Source organism: Lissotriton vulgaris, chromosome 5 (genome assembly GCF_964263255.1).
Source record: "Lissotriton vulgaris chromosome 5, aLisVul1.2, whole genome shotgun sequence".
Classification (NCBI taxonomy): Eukaryota; Metazoa; Chordata; class Amphibia; order Caudata; family Salamandridae; genus Lissotriton; species Lissotriton vulgaris.
The window spans coordinates 323,182,419-323,201,834 of NC_141693.1; the positions used below are offsets into that span (position 1 = coordinate 323,182,419).

Consider the following 19,416-nt stretch of genomic DNA (forward strand, 5'->3'; position numbering starts at 1 on the left):
CACATACTCGTACTTATCTCTTCGGGATATAATCCCTTAGGGTTCTGGTTTCCTAAAGTCATGGGGGCAGGCAATGTGATAGGTGGTTTATGGGGAGGTTCGAGGATGGCATTAAGGATCGTGTGTAGTGAAAACGCTAAAAAGAGGAATCAGAGGTGCCTAGCGTGAGGTACCCGGTTTTGTAGATGTATCCGGCCATCGGGATCCCTAAATCATTCCCAAAGCTGTGATGTTCTAAGGCATATCAGTTCTTCGTTCAACCCTGTACCTTAGTACCTTCGACCACCATATCTTTATAACATTTTATCAATCACACCGTTTTATTTTTACCCATCCTCAGAAGTCGAGGTCCTTCTTCATACGTCAGTTCCTGAGCTCAGTCGCATATCTTGGAGGCAGCGTATCATACCTTTGATTCGACCATCAACCCAGGGCCGAACAACCATTTCTCGGATAACCTTAAAAAAAAAAAAGCAGAACAGTTGCGCACAGAAAAACCCTCCCACCGATACCCGTATTTACAAAAGTACGCGATGCCTATCCATAGCTTTTTAAGACCTTTATTTGTAGAATTATTCAGTACGTAAAATGTGAGAGCGCAATTCATATTTTGGCCTGACATGTCGTTGATGGAAGCACATACAGTAGGGGGTTATTTTGTAGCATAAGAACATGTAAAAAATGGTCTAATTAATTATTTGCAAGTAACCAAAAACATTTCATTGCGTGACGAAGGAATCAGGGGCATTTCAGTTCATAAATGGAAACACAGTCAAGTTCATCGTAATCACATTTCCTAGATGTAAACCGCGGGTGTGCATCATAAGCGACGTTATGTATCAGTTACAACAAATATCAGAAATAATTTGTTCATTGAAATCAACATTTTACGGAACCCTTCTTAAATGTTTGCCAAGTGAACCCTCCTCCCTTTAACATCGAGTGCGCAATGGTTCATATATATATATATATCTTAGTGCATCAAGTTTCATTAGCTAAGGAACACCACGAGGCATCCGTTAGTTTCCATTGATACCAGCGCCATTTTGGGCGAGGCCGGTTTAGTCCGGAAGTAGCATCAGGGGCAAAATATCCCCGACAATTGGCGGTTGGACCAGAGTCCCTTTCGGCAGTTCAAAAGAAAACTGTGCTAACAGAGGGGCTGGTGGTGTGGACCGTCAATCAAGAGAGGGAGGGGGTAGAGTCTCTCTTACCGGGTCATGTTGATGTTCAGCCGGAACTTGCTCAAGTTCGTTAGCCCATAAAGTTCCTGGGTGGTTCAGACGGAAGTCGATGCAGACACGAGAGCACCGCCATCTTGTTGCTGTGCCGTGGTTATTTCATTTGAGATCAATGCAACTGTTCCTCACCGGAAGCCTGAAGGGGCCGAGGGCTCTTGGGACTTTGGTAGAATCTTCAAAGTCGAGGGGATGTTTGTCGATGGTGGGGGCTTGCGCCCAGGTGGGCAAGCGCCCGAGTTGCAATTTCGGACAAAGTTACTCCAGCGGCCTAGACCCGCCTTTCGAGGGCCCAGACGCCATTTTGAGACCCTGTGGCAGCCACCTTTGCCGTATCCATCAGGAGTGGACGAAACTTCTTGTGATGGCGAAAGACAGAGCATCATGCTGCTGGAGCAGGACATTCTGGTTCGGGGCGCCAGGGTGCAGCAGTGGAGCCTTCATCTGGGGAGGTGAGGGAGGCTCACCCGTGCCGTCTTCATCTCCCGGCGCACCCTACACCGTCCCTTGGAATCAGGGGCGCACATGATGACCACCCTACACCCCTGATTCCGACTCTTGGGGGGACCATTGTACGTCCGGTGCTCCGTAAGTATGCCCGTCGGACATTGTGTGTCCTGTACTATGCAAGTATACCAGCCGGGTCTTGTATGTCCTGTACTGAGAAAATATACGAGTCGGGCATTGTGTGTCCTGTGTTGCGGAAATATGGCCGTCGCCCGGCTGGAGGACATCGGCGTCGGGCCAGGGCAGGGAAGCCTCCTACCTGTGGAGGTGGAAGAGGCTCGTCCGCGTCGCCTCTTCCTCCCTGCCCACCCTGCATCCGTTCGATGGAGGAATTCGTGATGGCCGGACCAGGAGATACGAGGGAGGGGGTCATTTGCAGCCGCCCCCTCCCTACTCGCGGCCCGGGGGACGCCATCCCTGGAAGGGTAGTATGGAAAGACTATTTCATTGCCTGCTTGGTGGAGCCTCCAGGACCTTCTCGCCAGCGATCTCTTTTTGGCCCATGATTGCTGGCAGGCCCCGCCCCACACGTGCTATGTGTTTCGGATGGGCGGGACCATCGAACTGTTACATTGGAGGACTTCCGGAGTGAGCATAATATGTTTTGTATTTTTCCTATTAGTCAAGTTTGCTTTTTAGAGAGTTCTATTAGTTATTCTGTTTACTGTTGGTTGTGTGTTTTACCGTAATTAAATCCTAAGTTATATAATAGACGCTTGGCTTTCTTGAGTCCTTTCTCTAACGGGGGATTGTTTACACTGACCTGCAGTTGTGTTTGTTTTTCAGAGTGGGGGAGCAACAGAGAGCAATCAGTCCCAGAACTCTAACATGTCGTTAAAATTGGTCTGACGAAACCTGTGCCACCGAGCATAATCAAACGGGGTGGTCCTGTCTGTTCTATCTGCACTAGTCTGATTGGTTTTTATCTCACGTCTTTTTCCTTTCTGTCGGTCCGTCCTTTCTGTCGACCCTCCATTCTTACCTATGCTTTGCAGAGTCGGGCATTGGGCTTTCCAGTGTCCAAGACATTTACAGAAAGCACATTGGTTTTGTTTTACATCTGTCCGTCCTGTGCGTAATGTCGGGGGATTACCTTCGGGTCGTTGTGTTCCGGGGTTGGCTTGTCGGCACATCCCTTTACACCGTTCGCTTTTCATGTCTACTCCTCGGGACTGCGCCATCGCTGGCCCTTCCCTTTGCCTACTAGACGTTTGGAGGGTTGTCCGTCGTGTCCCTTCACCTTCTCCGAATTCGTCGCCTTCCCTTCGTCGTGCGGCTTCTTTGCGCCACATGCCGAGACTATCGAGCATAATAGGTGTTGTTTCATTCCTACGAAGGGCTATTTCTACTGTTTCTATTTTGTCGAGATCAAAGGATCCTCTCAGTGGCCACTGTCTTTCTCGATCCCTTTTCGTATATTTATGCCACAGCTCACTGTAGGCTATAGCGATTAATCCATGCTTCATGAACATGTCCTTATTAGGGGTGCCTTCCAGCGGAGCCGGATGGTTCATCTCTAATAAGCGGTCCGGGTAAAACAGGCTACTGACCAGTGGGGAGAAGACAGGCATGACGGATCACAATGGGATAATAGTCAGCACTACCTATCTTATCACTGCGCGCAAAGACTAGACAGAATATTTCTATTCTACGTTGTTTGCACGTAGTGAATACCTCATGAACCAATTCTGAGCAATCAATCAATGTTAGGTCAAAAATAAAAAATCAATATGGTCAATGGGGAGAATAAGTAGGCTCGCAAAGGTTCGCGTCACCTACCCTTTCACTATCTGTAAAGAGGGGACCTATTTTTCCCTGTTTGCAGACAGAGAATCTCCAGAAAACAATCTATAACAGTTAATCAATGGGGGGAAGGGGCAATTGTTCAGTGGGGGAGAAAGATAGGTCCGACGGGTGCGTACCTATCCTTCGCTGTTTATAAAGGGAGAGCCTGTTGTTTCTCCGTTTGTAGACAGTGAATCTCCAATAAATTAACAAAGAGTAATACTAGTATTTTCTCAACAATTATCAATCACTTCCAATTATCTATCACTATCGCAATTTCGTCGTGTTTACACGACCTTACCCGGACCGCATGGACAGTTTCTCGTCTTCCGAATCCAGCGCCCGATCGTCCTCTTCTCTTCGTACTTCTCGTGGCACTCCTGATGGTTCCCAGTCAGGACCGCAGATCACTCGAGAGAGGTCTGTTCGGAACCAGTGAAGTTCGGATGATCGGCTGTCAGACAAGGGTCTATCGGACAGGGTACCTTCCGATCGTTGCAGTCATTCACTCTGTCGTCGGGACCTCTCCCACTGGATCCACGAGTCGCTGATGGGCCCCACGTTTGGGACGCCAATTGTTAAAAAGGGTTCCAAAGACAACCGGTAACCAAAGACCCTTTTATGTTGCCCGGCGGTATCGCCTCTATGACCCACCAATATTAATCAATGAAGAAGCAGGCGCTGGAGACTGGAAGGCAGGAAACGAGGATTTTATTCTCTCCGGAGGAGAACACATCAATTCAGACAGCAAGTATCGTCACGAGGTGCTCTAACTACATCTCTGAGGCCTGGCCTCTTATACTAGGGTTTACGACCTTTATTGCACATAACACATTCTTGCAACATTTTAGTATTAGAAAGAACATCCTCGGAATCTCCCCTGCAGGCCCGTTCCCACACACATTTACAGTTGGATTCCCCACCCCGGTCACAACAGGTGATGGTTGTTGCACAGCAGGGCATTCCGCCGATTCACGGAATGCATGGGGCTTGATCGGATCTCATGGGGTGGGGGCTTTGATCGGTTCGGGGATCTTTTGATGGGGAGGGGAAGCTTCCTACTGTACGGGTAATAAACAGTATCCGCAGGGCCAGGTGGCGGCTTGGGAACAAGGAAGACAAACGGGGACACAGGAAAAGGGGGTTTGCATCAAAAGGGTTCGAGGCCATGAAAGGAATGAGGGGAGGTGTCGCGCTGGGAACAGGATGGGATTCCGTGGTGAAGCTGCGCTGGAGAGGGGTTTATGACCCAAGGCATGAGAGAGCGGGGGCTGTCAGCGTGCGGGGGAATGCTTGCGAGGTTAAGAGAGAGAGAGAGACGCGCTGGCTATCAGCGAGGGGCAGGAAGGCCATGGTGCTCAAAAATGGCTGCCGCTTACGCGCACGAATGGGCTTGGGAAAGGGGCAAGATGGCGCCGATAATGTTCACCAAGTTTGTATTTATTTTTCACAACAGTGTTAATAGCTTTTCATGTTTTTGTGTGTTTGGTTTTCTGCATCTTTTTGGTTATATGACTGGTGTGGGTTTGTGTGGTGGGGTACTAGTTGTGTGTTGCCCTGCTTTATTTTTAAAGTGTGCAAATGCATTCCTACAAAGGAGTAACAACGTATGTAATTTTCCCATGTGCAACACTTATAATTCACAGGATTGGGGAATAGTCTGGTTTGGGGTACCAGGTGTTTGAGGCAGAGGTGGCTCCACCATTATGGTGGAGGAGCGTCACCTCCCTCCCCCACCAGCTGCCTCCAAAACCTGAAAAATAAAACGACAATAAAACAGGTTTCTTACCGATTTATTTTTCAAGTTCTAGGCCGGGCCGAGTCATGGGGGCGGGGTCATTGTGGTGGCAATCACCAGGAGGAGTGGTAAGTGCACTGCTGTCAGTGAGCATGTCGATTTGGCCGGCCACCTGAGAACGGCCTAACCGACATCCGCACTGAGCTGACTCCAACCCAGCTGCGTTGCCGGGTTGGAGACAGCAAAGCATAGACTCCGAGGCTCTCTGGTAGTGCAAATCGAGGACGCTGAGGCCAATCCTGACGTTGCTCTCACATATGAGAGCAGCATCAGGATTTGCGCAGGAGAGACTGAGAGCCTGTGCTGCAGTGAGGAGCAGAAGAGCGACAATATTGCGGGCAGCAGAGCATATAAGTTCTGTTTTTTTGTTTTTGTATTTTTGTTGTCTGTCTCTCAACCCCCCCGCCTGCTCCACCACTCTGCCCTAATACTGGCCGCTACTGGTTTGAGGGTAGCTTCTACATTCACGCACGAGTTTTGAATGCAGCTGTTTCTCTTACAAACTATTTTGGCTGGCATATGTGTAACAGATGCCAATGTTTATTTCATAAATATTAACTTCTGGACTGATGTGCATATGTTAAGTTGTCAAGAGTGACATCACAAATACTTTCAATACATATATCTTTGATGGGTATCAAATGCGACTCAAAATCAATTCACCAAAAGTGTTGTGGTCGGAATAACCTTTGAGAGTAGTGCATTTCCATTCTCACTTGGTCAAGGCCTTTGGTCATTTTTTGCTAAGGATGTCATGTTATAGATGACGGTTTAGATAACGGGCCACCAAGCTTCTCAAGTCTGCCAACTGCCCTCTACTTAGTCCTTGGCTCACCCCTGTGTCTGCCCCATGCCTTATAGTTTGATCCCTGTTACCGATCCTGCTTTACCACCTTTGCTTGAAGGTGATGCCACTGATGTGCCACCCTTACTGTGAAGAGGAACTCCCTTATATTATCTATTTGGCAGGCCACGGTATCTTCCTTAGATTTTCCTCAGTTCCTGGCTTTCAGCTATTGTTTGTAACAAAATCTTTCTCTACGATTGTTTCAGTAATCATTTCAAACTACCTAGGCATGTATGAATTAGTGTTGTACCACTGTATCGAATTTTAAGTATTGTTCTGCCAAAGTTTTCTATCGATATTATCAACTACCACAATACCATGTAGCGAAGTGTCTATAGCTACGTATTGGTTTACTAGTGGTGGGCTCCAGATCTAGGTACCTAGATTTGGAGCCCACCTACCTAGATTAGACCTGGGTACCTTGAGAATAGTTAATCTATATTTATCTTCATATACGTGCCCTCACAATACTGTGTTTGTCGATACCGAATGAAGATTAATGAATTAAGATGTTATGTTCGACAGCTACCCAGTGGATGTCCCAACACTGAAAGACAGAGGCACAGTAGGTGCTCAAGAGCATTCCTCATTAGGATCTCAGAGACTGGTGCCGGGAGTAGTGGAGAAGTCTTGCCTAGATACTATACTATGAAATTATTATATTTGATTACTCAAGATTGCAGCCTACATCCATATATAAGACTGTGAATGCCCATACATACAACATGCCACAATTATTCAAATTTATCTGGTGGTATATACTGTAGAAATTCATAAAATTCTGTTAAGCAGTCAGTATAATGATTTTGTGGATGGGTGCCTGAAGGTGTATAGATTCCAAAAATGTTTTGCTTTCTGTGCCTATACAGACCACCTAAAGATAAGTCAGCACATGCACAAAAGTGTGCCATTTTGGAGTTTCTTGACATTCTGCCACTTTCCAAAAACATGACTTTTAGCATGGACCCATCCATATGCAACTCAATCTTGATGTGCTCCCCATGGGAACAGTCCTGCCTGAACTGCCAAGCCAGGTCCTTAATCGACCGCAAACAAGCAACCTGGGACCAGTTTCAGGGTATCACCCTTCATCAGCCAAGCTTGCTTGAGTCCAGTGGCACAGTGACCACAGGACCCACGTCTAGACATACCCTTCACACTTAAAATGACAAATGCAAAAAGAACAAATGATGGACGGAATGGTGAGCAAATCAAAGATTCGTCCCCAGACATAGATCTGGGTTAAATTCATTGTATATTTGCTCACCTTGCCACCCCAAATTGGACTCAGCCATATGCAAATCAGTTTTGACCCTGGAACCCATGGCAACTGTCAAGCCCAAACTGCCAAGCCAGGTCTTCCCTGGACCACAAAAAGCATCCTGGAACCAGTTTTGAGGTAACACTCCTCATCAGCCAGGCTACCTTGAATACAGTGGCACAGTGAACACGGGATCCATGACTGGGCATACCCTTCCCATTTAGGGCAACAAATGCAAAAAGAACAGATGATGGACGGAATGCTGAGCAAGCCAAATATACACCCCCAGTCACAGATTTGGGTTAAATCAATAGTTAATTTGCTCACCCTGCCACACCAGTTTGGTCCCAGTCATTTGCAAATTAGTCGTGACCCTGCTTCCCATGGGAACAGTCCAGCCCGAACTGCCAAGCCAGGTTCTCCCTGGACCGGAAACAAGCATCCTGGGACCGGTTTCAGGGTATTACCCTTCACCAGCCAGGTGCCTATACAGACCACCTAAAGATAAGTAATCACATGCACAAAAGTGTGCCATGCTGAAGTTCCTTGACATTCTACCACCTTCCAAAAACATGACTTTTAGAACAGCATTCTAGAAATGCAAAAAGAACAGATGATGGACGCAATGCTGAATGAGTCAAACATTCTCCCCCCTTCACAGATCTGGGTTAAATCCATTGTTTATTTGCCCACCCTGCCACCCCAGTTTGGACCCATCCATATGCAAACAGTCTTGACCCTGCTCCCCAGGAGAACTGTCCTGGTTCTCCTTGTACCAGAAACAAGCATCCTGGGGCCAGTTTTGGGATATCACCTCTCATCAGCCAGGCCAGCTTGAATCCAGTGGCAGAGTGAGCATGGGACCTACATCCGGGCATACCCTTCCCTCTTAGGGCGACAAATGAGAAAAGTACCGGAATGCTGAGCAAATCAAACATTCAACCCCAGTCACAGATCTGGATTAAATCCAGCATTTATTTGCTCACCCTGCCATCCCAGTTTGGAACCAGACATATGCCAATCAGTCTTGACATCGCTCCCCATGGGAACAGTCCTTTCTGAACTGCCAAGCCAGGTCCTTAATCGACTGCAAACAAGCATCCTGGGACCAGTTTCAGGGTATCACCCTTCATCAGCCAAGCTTGCTTGAGTCCAGTGGCACAGTGACCACAGGACCCAAGCTAGACATACCCTTCCCACTTAGAACGACAAATGCAAAAAGAACAGATGATGGACGGAATGCTGAGCAGATCAAACATTCATCCCCAGACATAGATCTGGGTTAAATTCATTGTATATTTGCTCACCTTGCCACCCCAAATTGGACCTAGCCATATGCAAATCAGTTTTGACCCAGGGGAACAGTCAAGCCCAAACTGCCAAGCCATGTCTTCCCTGGACCAGAAAAAAGCATCCCGGAACCAGTTTTGGAGGTATCACTCCTCATCAGCCAGGCTAGCTTTAATACAGTGCCACAGTGAACACAGGACCCATGTCTGGCATACCCATCCCTTTTAGGGCAACAAATGCAAATAGAACAGATGATGGACGGAATGCTGAGCAAGCCAAATATTCACCGCCGTCACAGATCTGGGTTAAATCTATAGTTTGTTTGCTCACCCTGCCACCCCAGTTTGGTCCCAGCCATAAGCAAATTAGTCTTGACCCTGCTCCCCATGGGAACAGTCCAGCCGGAACTGCCAAGTCAGGTCTTCCCTGGACTGGAAACAAGCATCCTGGGACCGGTTTCAGGGTATCACCCATCACCGGCCAGGCTAGCTAGAATCTAGTGACACAGTGAGCATAGGAAAGGGGGGAATGCTTCAGAGGATTGTTTTTGTGCAGGAAAGTGTCCCTTCCTGTAGAAAAACAATCCTGCCTGTGACTCAGGCACCCTTGCGCCATGACGCAAAGATGCCTGCATTGGTGCTAGGTAGCTAAAAGTGCACCAGCGCAAGGAAAGGACAGGAATGTGCTGTGTAATGTTAAATACAGCACATTCATGCCCTTTCCTTTCACGCAGCAAGGTGGCTTGCTACATTGCGCTGCATGAAAGTTTGATAAATATGTCCCTTAGCCCTTAGTGAGAGTGTAGGCCTATGGACCTGGCTATGCGAAGATATATTTAAGTGTGAAAGGGCATTTATACATTTATTAAGAGTGGCTGGCTAATCCTAAGTGTGCACAAATATGCATTTAGTCAATGGAGGCATGATTATGAACTGTATATTTAAAATCAATGCATGTGTACATTTGTATCTTTATTGTATGTGATGCGTTTCCATATGCATGACTTCATAGATTGAGTCTCCTTTTGGAAGCACAGTAACAATACTGATGTCCCGGAGTAACACAATAATTTATGCTCCAGAATGAATGCTACTCCATATTTTAAATAATAGCAAATCGAGTTGCTGAATTTTAATAGTAGAATATGGTGTGTATTTTACTTAGCAATGCCATTCTAAAGTAGAGTGGCTGTGTGTCCACGTTAATTGTGCATATAGTTTAACAATTCAGTGGGGACTCATGATTTGGATGGATGGATGGGTGAAAGGCTGGCTGGATGAATGGATGAATGGATGGATGGAAGGATGGATGGATGGAAGGATGGATGGATGGAAGGATGGATGGATGGATGGATGGATGGATGGATGGATGGATGGATGGAAGGATGGATGGAAGGATGGATGGATGGTTGGATGGATGAGTGAGTGGATGAATGAATGAGGTGGGCTCATAAATGGAGGTATGTGTGGATGGATGGACGGATTGATGGACAGGATGGGTGGGTGGATGGATGGATAGATACGTGTGTGGGTGGTTGGATGGATGAATGGACTAACTGAGGCATTGCCTGAGCGTGTATTAAGTATATTCGGTGTGTGTTGCGTTACATCTAACATGAGTCTAATGTGATGTGAAGCTTTTCAGAATGCACACAACCTTCCATTCAGCATCCAGTTCTTGGCAGCGTTACTCACAGACCGTGTGTAAGAAGGAAACCCATCCCTACTGGCCGCTTGCATCTTAAGTTTCATTAAACAGACACTTTAATGACTGCTCTATGTACAGATGCCAACAGTGAGGAGGATGGGGATTTATTTTACAGAATTTACCGTAAAACGATCGGCTCAGGACTGTGGAATTTACCATTGGAGCATGAGTTACAAGCAGCAGGGATAGCAGCGCATATGTCACTGTTCAGTGTAACCCAAGAGGAAGGGGGAAGGACCTCGCTTAACCCTCACAGTGGGAATGTGGTGAAAAATACAACCGCTCGTGAATTTCAGACACTTTCGGAGTCTGGTTCAAAAAAGGAAAGTCACTGCTCCAAATAAAGAGAGTCTATAGTATGATGAAAGCAGAATAGTGTGATGACACTAAAGTGAGGGAACTATATAAACAGGCCCACATCACTTCTCCATGTTCATGCCCCTTACATCTGCATGTGCTGCATTATTAATGCAGGGGAACATTGGATTCTGTGAAGCAAAGGAGATCTCGTCTTAGACAATGTACATGCATACATACTAAGGGGCATATTTACAAGGCGTTAATGTCACCAGAACATCACTTTTTTCGACGTTCTGGTGGCGTTAACTTCTTCGCCTTTTTTACAAGGCAGCGTTAAGCCACTTAATGTGGATTAACGCTGTATTCTAAATAATGCCCCATTCAAGCATCACTTAGCGTTAAAGGGGCGTGGGTTGGGTGTTGTGGTGGGTGTTCCCCTGCAACACCCATTGCTTTTTGATGCTGCCTCATATTTATAAGGGATGGGGCAGTGCCAAAAATACTGCCAGGAAATAGCTAAGGCCGTACTACAAAGTGCCTAGGGGAAGCAATGGGCGTTTGCGCCCACTACGCGTGCCCCCGGGGCACTTTGGTATTACAGAAGGGGCCGCAGGGACTTGTGCTGCCCCTTCTGTAATACTGAAAGTGCTGGCGCACATAAAGCGCCAGTACTTTCACAAGAGGGCGTTCCCTCGTGTGCAAGGGGATGTGTCTGTATTACAGACGCTGGTGCAGAGGCAAAGAAGATGTCATGGGGTGCACAGACAGTGCGGCCCGTGATAGCAGTCCTACGGCGGCGGGAAAAGGGGTCCTACAGACGCCCCAGACATCCCCTTGCAGGTGGGTGCAGTCACTCACTGCACTCGTCTGCAAAGGGATATTTAATCCCCTTTAAAAGTGCAAGCAGGTTGCCACCTGCTCAGTGAAACACAGAGTAGCTGCTTCAAAGCCACTCCGTATTTCACTTAAATATGCTGTCCCCAAGGCAGCACAAGCTTGCGACTGCACTGGGGGCAGTGCATTCTATGCAATAGGGTGCACTGTCTATGTTTGTGCCCGGCACTCCTGTTCTAAAGTGCGCCAGGACGCAAACAGGGAAAGTGCGCGCTATACATAATAGGACCTCTGGTCTTAAGCAGGTGATACGAGGAGAAATGTTTTATTTCTCCTTGTAGTTTGCTCTTTCCATGTGTGCAGCATTCGGCAGCATACATAATCAGAGCAAATCACCTATAAAGATTGTTTACGTGCAGTAAGGTGTCCCTCCCTGCACATAAACAATTGCCCCTGCAGTGCAGGCATCTAGCAAAATGGCGTCAGGGTGCCTACACTGGCGCTAGGTAGATTTTTTAGCGCCAGCACTAGGGGTAACGCAGGGGTGCGCCACATTCTTGCGAATACCATGCATTCCTGGGCTTTGAAACTGTAGGAGCTCGGTGTTATTAATTTTGGCGTAACACTGCGCTTCACCAGTTTCAGTGTAAACAACATTGTTTCCCAGTCAGGCGATGACAAGATTTTCCTAACCAGCACCGTTTGCAAATTGTCCTCCTACTTGGACTGGACTCAGGTAAGGGAGACCACGATTTTTATTTTATTTATTTATTTATTTTGAAAGTTTTATATAGCGCGAACAAGATCTTTGCAGATATCAGAGCGCTTTACAAAAACAAGGGGTAAGAAAAACAAGAGAGTGTTTAACAGACTTTTTGAGCACAGAATAGCTGTAGGTAATAAATAGGTAGCAAAATAGGGTAGGTAAATCAAGGAGCATAGTCGATCAGACAAAACAATTAGTACAAGTAGGTGCAGAGTCTCAAATAAATCCAAAGTAAACGTTCAGGTGAATTTAGCCATGAGGATAGCTTTTACTTCCTTCTTGAAAAATGCAGTGGAGGAGATAAGTCTGGTTTCTGGCGGGAGTGCATTCCAGATCCTGGGTGCCATTCCTGAAAAGGAGCGTTTATAAGTTTTTTCCTTCCGGAATCTTCGATGTTTCCCTTGAAGTGTTACTGTCTGATTGAACAGAAGCAGAGACACCAAATGGGACATAAAGGCTACCTCCTGTTGCTATAGTGACAAGGTTTCCACAGTACAAAATCCACACATCAATTGTCCACCTCGGTGATATAACATGCTAGCACTAGCCCCGGAAAGTCATTGAAGATACATCCTGGTTTAACATCCATTCAGGTTGGTATTATAATTTTATTATCGCCATCATTAGGATTATACTAATAATTAGAAATTATTATTATCAACGTCTTTATTATTATTATCATTGTTTTTTGTTATTATGGTTATTAAATGACGATAAAAATTATTATTATTATTATTATTATTATTGTTGTTTTTTATTATTATTATTATTAGCATTATTTGCATTATTAGAACTATAGCAATGGTAATAAAAATAAAAATAACAACAACAACAAAACCATAACCAATACAAACATATATGCAATAATTTGTCAAGGTGGTTAATTATTATCCATCTCAAGGGTACTCTTTTTATCACCCTGAGAAGCATGAAAGGCTGAGTGGGCCCACTGCGAGTCAAACAGTTGACCTTCATGTTACACACATCTCTACAATGGGTGCATTAGTTCACTGAGCTATCTTACCAGCTTGCAAGAGTCATCCATTTCATTTTCATATGACACAGATGCCCTGAAGGTGAAAGGAAAAAAATTGGAAACTAATGTATGCATAGGCGCTTATTGGCTAAGGCCTAGGGGTTCGAAGCATGGCAAATAACAGGTGCTATCACTGTTCCTGCCCAAGGTTACTCATGAGATAAGAGATAGTCTTCCGTTCTGTAGTGTAAAGCCCTGTTCCCTGCTGTCATGGGTCATTTTTGAACACTGAACTCTCTGTCTCAGTGACCTTTCTGAAAAAGGATTTTTTCCATACATCTTTTTTCTCCTTCTTGACTTCCCTCTTTATCTTTGTTCGTCCGAACCCAGGTGGTGGGCGAGATAGAGTTTCAAGATGTTTTATATTTTGCCATCCCCCCTCCCCCCTCCATCCCGTCATTGATGGAGGAAGTCGCATTGTTCATTGTTACAAAGGATGCCTCCTTTTTTCCAACACAAGGCAGTTTCCCCTTCTCACGATGCCATGCACCTTTTCATGGCAGATCTTGACACAATAAGTTTCTCTTGCACCCTTTGCTTCCAACAAGAAAAAAATACCTACTCGAACATGTTACTATTTTTCCCATAGTAAATCTCGTCTATGGAGTTATCAGCACGGTATCCTCCTCCCTGGAGTGTCATAACAATTAGACTTTTTTCCAGTTTCCTTTGCAACTGGAGTAATTTTGTCCTCTCCAAGTTATTGGTTTTTCGTAACTGAAAAATCCTTCAAAAAGCCTGCAGCTCAGGAAATAAAGGCAATATTAAAGTTCACTCCTTGCACACGTGGTTGGAACACAAAATGCAACACAAGATATTTGCACACTATCTGATCGTAGATTTACGCCTACATTTTATTTGAAAAGTTTACACAATTCTCCTTGATGCGGTTGTAAATATAAGTAATCTAATTGTGTAATTCAAAGATGTAGATCCCCTGACATAATATACAGGATCTAGTATCATCTCACAGCACCCCCATAATGTACAGCACACTCCTATATAAATACCATTACACATATAGAATATGTTCTTGGCCTTCCAGGTGGCAATGAATCTGTAAATAGCATGTCAACATTCACAAAACAGGTATTTGTGGGTGCTCTCAAAACGTCTGCAGGTTATCCATACATGAAAAACCCTGGTCAGAAATTGAGTCCAACGCAAAAAATACCATATTCCAAATTCTCTGCAGGACTTTGGGCCTGATGTAAGATCCCCATTCTGAAACCAGGGTTTTGCAAATTGCACACCAACTGCTTGACAATCGGAGATGCCACTAGTGGGTCTCATTGTTAATTGTTCATTTGTATGATGTTGCAAAATGGTCTGTCTAATGAATATTAATTACAAAGGTCCAGTTTGGAGCCCCCTGTGATTGGCTGTGAATGTAGCGATGGAGGTCTGATAGGGGTTTCTGCATTTCCACAAGGGAAAGTGCTTTAAAAACAGTTTCCAGTTTAGAAAACATTAGCAGGAGTCATCAGCATTCCCCCCTGCACCCAAGAAAGCAGGAAATAATTTAAAAGGGGGGAAGCGTCCCCTTTGCGACCACTTTGCCCTCAGTTACCATCCTTACTCAGGGGTTGCTAGCTGTTTGATAGTTTGCGACCACAATTGCAATCACAAACCATTGACACATGCCTTTCCAAATCACAACTAGGACGGGGTGCCACGTGCATGCCCACCTCCTAGTTACCATTCCAAAATGGCTGCAAAAATCCTTTTATAAGTTGGAAAGACTTTATAAAAACCCTATCTCCAGTTTCAAACCCCTTATGATTTCATGAATTTCTGAGTTTACAACTGAAAAAGGACTTTGCAACTCAGGCCCTAAATCCAGTCTGTGGACAGGTCCATCATTGTTGTGTATATAGGTGCCACTTCCCTGGCACACATTGTTTTGTGTTGTATGGTTGCGATGGTACCATCAAGAAGCACATTTTTCATCCACGTGCCATCACCAAAGGTTCAGAGATGCTACCCCTGTTAAGGAGCCCTTGTATACGAGCTCACTCTGGTCATAAAGGTATCCAGAACTTTGACTGTAGTGACCCTAAGTGGCCTTCATGCAAGTACAGAATCGTTATGTATTAAACAGGGGTCACGGGGTTAGGGACTATCTCTATAATGCTGATATCAGTTTCAGAGCAGGTAGAGGACAGACAGGAACAGATTTCATTTACCCAACACCGGGCATTGTGTTGGAAATGTTGGCAGCAGCAATAATACTCCGTCATTCACCGCGTCCCAGACCTGCCATTGGACCGGAAGTGATAGTGTTTCGCTGTTCTTACTTGTCGACGCTCTCCATTCCAAGAGGCCTTTCTTGAATGCTCTGGCTCTATCAGCCAGAGCCCTGCATGCCTTCCAAAGACAGTCTAGGTCTGGGCCAAAAAAGAGAAGTGCAACTGAAACCCGAGAACAATAATGAGGTTGTGTTTTTGACAGATGGGACAAAAAGACATCGCGAGAAAGATGAGACCTGCAGATAAAGATGTTCCCGAAAATGAGAATGAGATGTATTTGGATAAAGAGGAGAAGAAAAAATGTATAGTGAGACATTCTAAAAAAAAACCCTTCTGTTGTTTTGTCTAAAGAACTTTTCTGTACTGGGACACCACATTACACTATTACAAAATATATCCATGATTATGGATCACAATAAATCTCAGATAAATACATTGTTAGGCCCCTCAACTGTAGAATACATTTCATGCCAAGCCTCAGCACCAGCATTAAACTCGAGATAAAACATCTTTTTACCATCATCTCAGCTTTCATACCAGACTTGGCAGCGCCAAGAGGTTACTCAGTCTCAAATTTGGTGCTATACGTGTCCTCTGTCACTCACTCACCACTACTAGTGTTAAGTAGCTAAATTTTGAACCAGATGCGACTGGCGCTGATCGAAGTTAGGGGGGCGGGTGTGAGGGGGGAGGACATGTGAGGTAGGGGGAGGATTCAGGAGGGGGAAGGGTGCGGGGGAAGCGGCTACGAATTTTTTTAATTAAAATTGTACATTTTACCTGCTTCCTCGCCTGTCTCTCCTCCGTAGTCCTCCCTCGCTTGGAGTTGGCCACAGGAAGCACACCCAGGCTCCCAGTTAGCCAATCACCACACTGCCTTAGCAGCGTTGTGATTGGTCTGAGTGCCGTTTTTCGGTGCTTATATGCTGAGTGGAGGCCTGGGCATGTTCTCCACATAGGCTGCTATGCAGCTTGCATGGCGAACTTACGAAGTGCGCATTACTGCTTTGGGCGGCCCGAGAGGGCCCTCCAAGCAGTCAATGCCCACTTTAGGAGGGTGCACCTACTCCTCTCCTGCCCCCGCCCCCTCACACAAAGATGTGGGAGGAAGTAGGAGAAATTAAAATAATAATAACGCAAGTTATTATCATTTTATTTTCTGTCTTTCACTGCAAAAAAGCAGTGAGGCAACGCTCCTCCACCTTATCGGAGGAGCCGCCACTGCTCTGACCATGTAGGCGGGAAGGTCAGAATACAGTATTCACATTCAATAAATTAAGAAAGGATTCTCTTGGGGTTAGCAATGCTCATACACATCATTGTTGGACTAAATTAAATGTTCTATTAAAAAAGTTAATTTCAAGTGTTGAGCACTAGTGGCAGCTGCCCCAAAATAAAAGTAGGAGGGAGAAGAGGATGGGGAATAATAATAATATAAAAAACTTACCTGTTGCCTATGCCGATGCACTCCTCTGTGGTTCTCTCTTCCTGGTAGTCACTGAACATGTTCCCCGCCCAATCAAGACACTGCTTTCATGCAATACCTAGCACAAGAGCAGCTCCAAGATTGGTCTGAGCAGCCTGATCTGCCACTCAGACAGTACATGAGAGTCCAAGCTGATTATACAACCCAGGTGTGCAACTTAGCTGGGTTTGAGATTTGTTTTTTTTTTACAGAGTTTTATATATCGCGAACTTGACCCGAATCGATTATCAGAGCTCTTTACATACCACCAGTTGCATTACATGAGGACACATTCATTTTTGTTAGGCACGGGGAGATTAAGTGATTTGCCCAGAATCAAAGGATGTTCTACGTCATTGCCGAGACCCAAACCCAGTTCCCCAGACTCGAGGACAACCGCCCTAGCCGTTAGTTTGGCTGACCTAAGACAGCCGACCAAAATTACATGCACACTTTATAGTGCACATCACTCCTCCCCTTACCTTGGTACGGCACCACCCCACCCTACACTGGTATCTGCTCAGTCAATCACAGAAAAATAAAATGTTATTATTGTTTTATTCTCGTTTTATTTTTCTGTGACTGACTTTGACCAGTAGGGTGACGCTCCTCCGCCATTATGGAGGAGCCGGCCTGTCCAGCACAACAGTCAAGTTGTGAAAAGTACAAACCTCCAAATAAAGCTGATCTTTGAGAAAACTCGTCCTTAAAAAAAGGCAACTATAACCTTGGAGTACACTTCTGAATTACATCACAGTGAGCCTGAACAAAAAGACATACTGAACAACGAAACAACCGAAACCTGCGAGATCAGGATATGCAGATGCCAGCAGCTATATATTGTTATGTTATGTTATCTTGTCTTTTTTTCTTCTCACGGTCATATTTATATAGCTCATTTTGCATTAGAGGGGCATTGCACACTGGCATCATAGTCCAGTATCTACTTCTCAGATTTTGCGCATTCTGATATAGACCTGTGTCTGCTTAAGTTTATGATATGCAACACCAGCAGTGCATTGGTTGGTCTGTTGTTTTTTGCAACCAGTGTGTTTTTTACAACTAATTGGTCCATAGTTTATGCAGGTTGATGAGTGCAGCTTGAGGTCTTCCCAAAAGAATGCTATTGCTTTCTAGTATAATTGAAGTGCATATTTTATTCCATGTTGTCATATGAGTGTGTCAATTGTAGCCAGTTGTGGTGTTGGTCGATCTACTGGACTGTGTTAGATGTGTGCAAGTAATTAGGTTGAAATAGATCTGATTGGCTGATCTGTAAACCATAGGTCGGGTGTGTGCTATTGGGAGCATGGCGATGTCCAACTGCACCATGGAAGTCACATTTCCACATATAAGAAACCACCTCTCCCAGGGCTTGGACACAGAGGGTAAAGAGGGATCAGAAATACAACATGTAATATCTTAAATGGAAAAGGTTTGCCTCAAAAGAAACCAACATAGCCCTTATAAAGAGAGTGTTACGTAGTCGAAGCTGGCGCCAAGCATCTGCATGAATACTACCCAATTGAACATTGACCTAAGTCTTGTCACATAAACAAGTGAAGTTTCTTTAGGAGGCGTGTTTTCATACACTAAACTCTCTAATCGCTGGGTGTGCATTACTACATGCTGGGGCTGGCCTAATTTTCAAGGCCCACCTACTGCGATGACACCATCACAAGCTGATTCCACAATTAGGTGTGTTCACACCCATGGTCATGTGTTCCTCTTTGGTCTCCCACCATTTGTCTTAGGGTTTTGGCATGACATGTCAACAATTGAAACCAACTTCCTATTAGGACCCGGTATACACACAAAAAAAAACATTTCAGGAAACAATAAAAAATACTTTTTATTCAGGAAGGTCCTCTTGAAAGTCTGTAATAATGTGCACGCTTGCTCTCCTTACCCTGGCGAAGTATTGGAAATATTACACTCCTCTTTTGTAGAAAAAGACCTTTAAGCCTCAGATATTATTGGGGGATTAAGAGCCATTGTTTGCAGCCATGTTATTCTACGTTTCCTGTTTGCTTATGAGTGATTCTAGAACACAGTCTTTGCATATGTCTTTCTGTCTCTGCTTCCTACATCTTCTCACCAAACCCCAAAAAAGTATCCTCCATGCATTGTAGAAAAGTTGTTCTCCATGGGTGTTTTATCAAAAGTGGAATCGCATCGCGATCGCATGCACGCCCGTGTTGTTGATGTGTCCTATGTCTGTCTTGTTAAAACTTCAATAAAAGATTTAAACCAAAAGTGGAAGTGGGACATTTAGACTCTCTCGTTTGCTTTCATACTTGAACAAACTTTGTTATGCTCGTTGATTAATTGTA

The 19,416-nt window shown here is 45.1% G+C and overlaps 1 protein-coding gene across 1 annotated transcript in view; it reads left to right on the forward strand.

Annotated features, from left to right (window-relative positions):
* Positions 1-19,416, forward strand: part of PRDM16 (PR/SET domain 16) — a 1,072,267-nt gene that overhangs the window by 837,522 nt on the left and 215,329 nt on the right. The window lies entirely within an intron of this gene.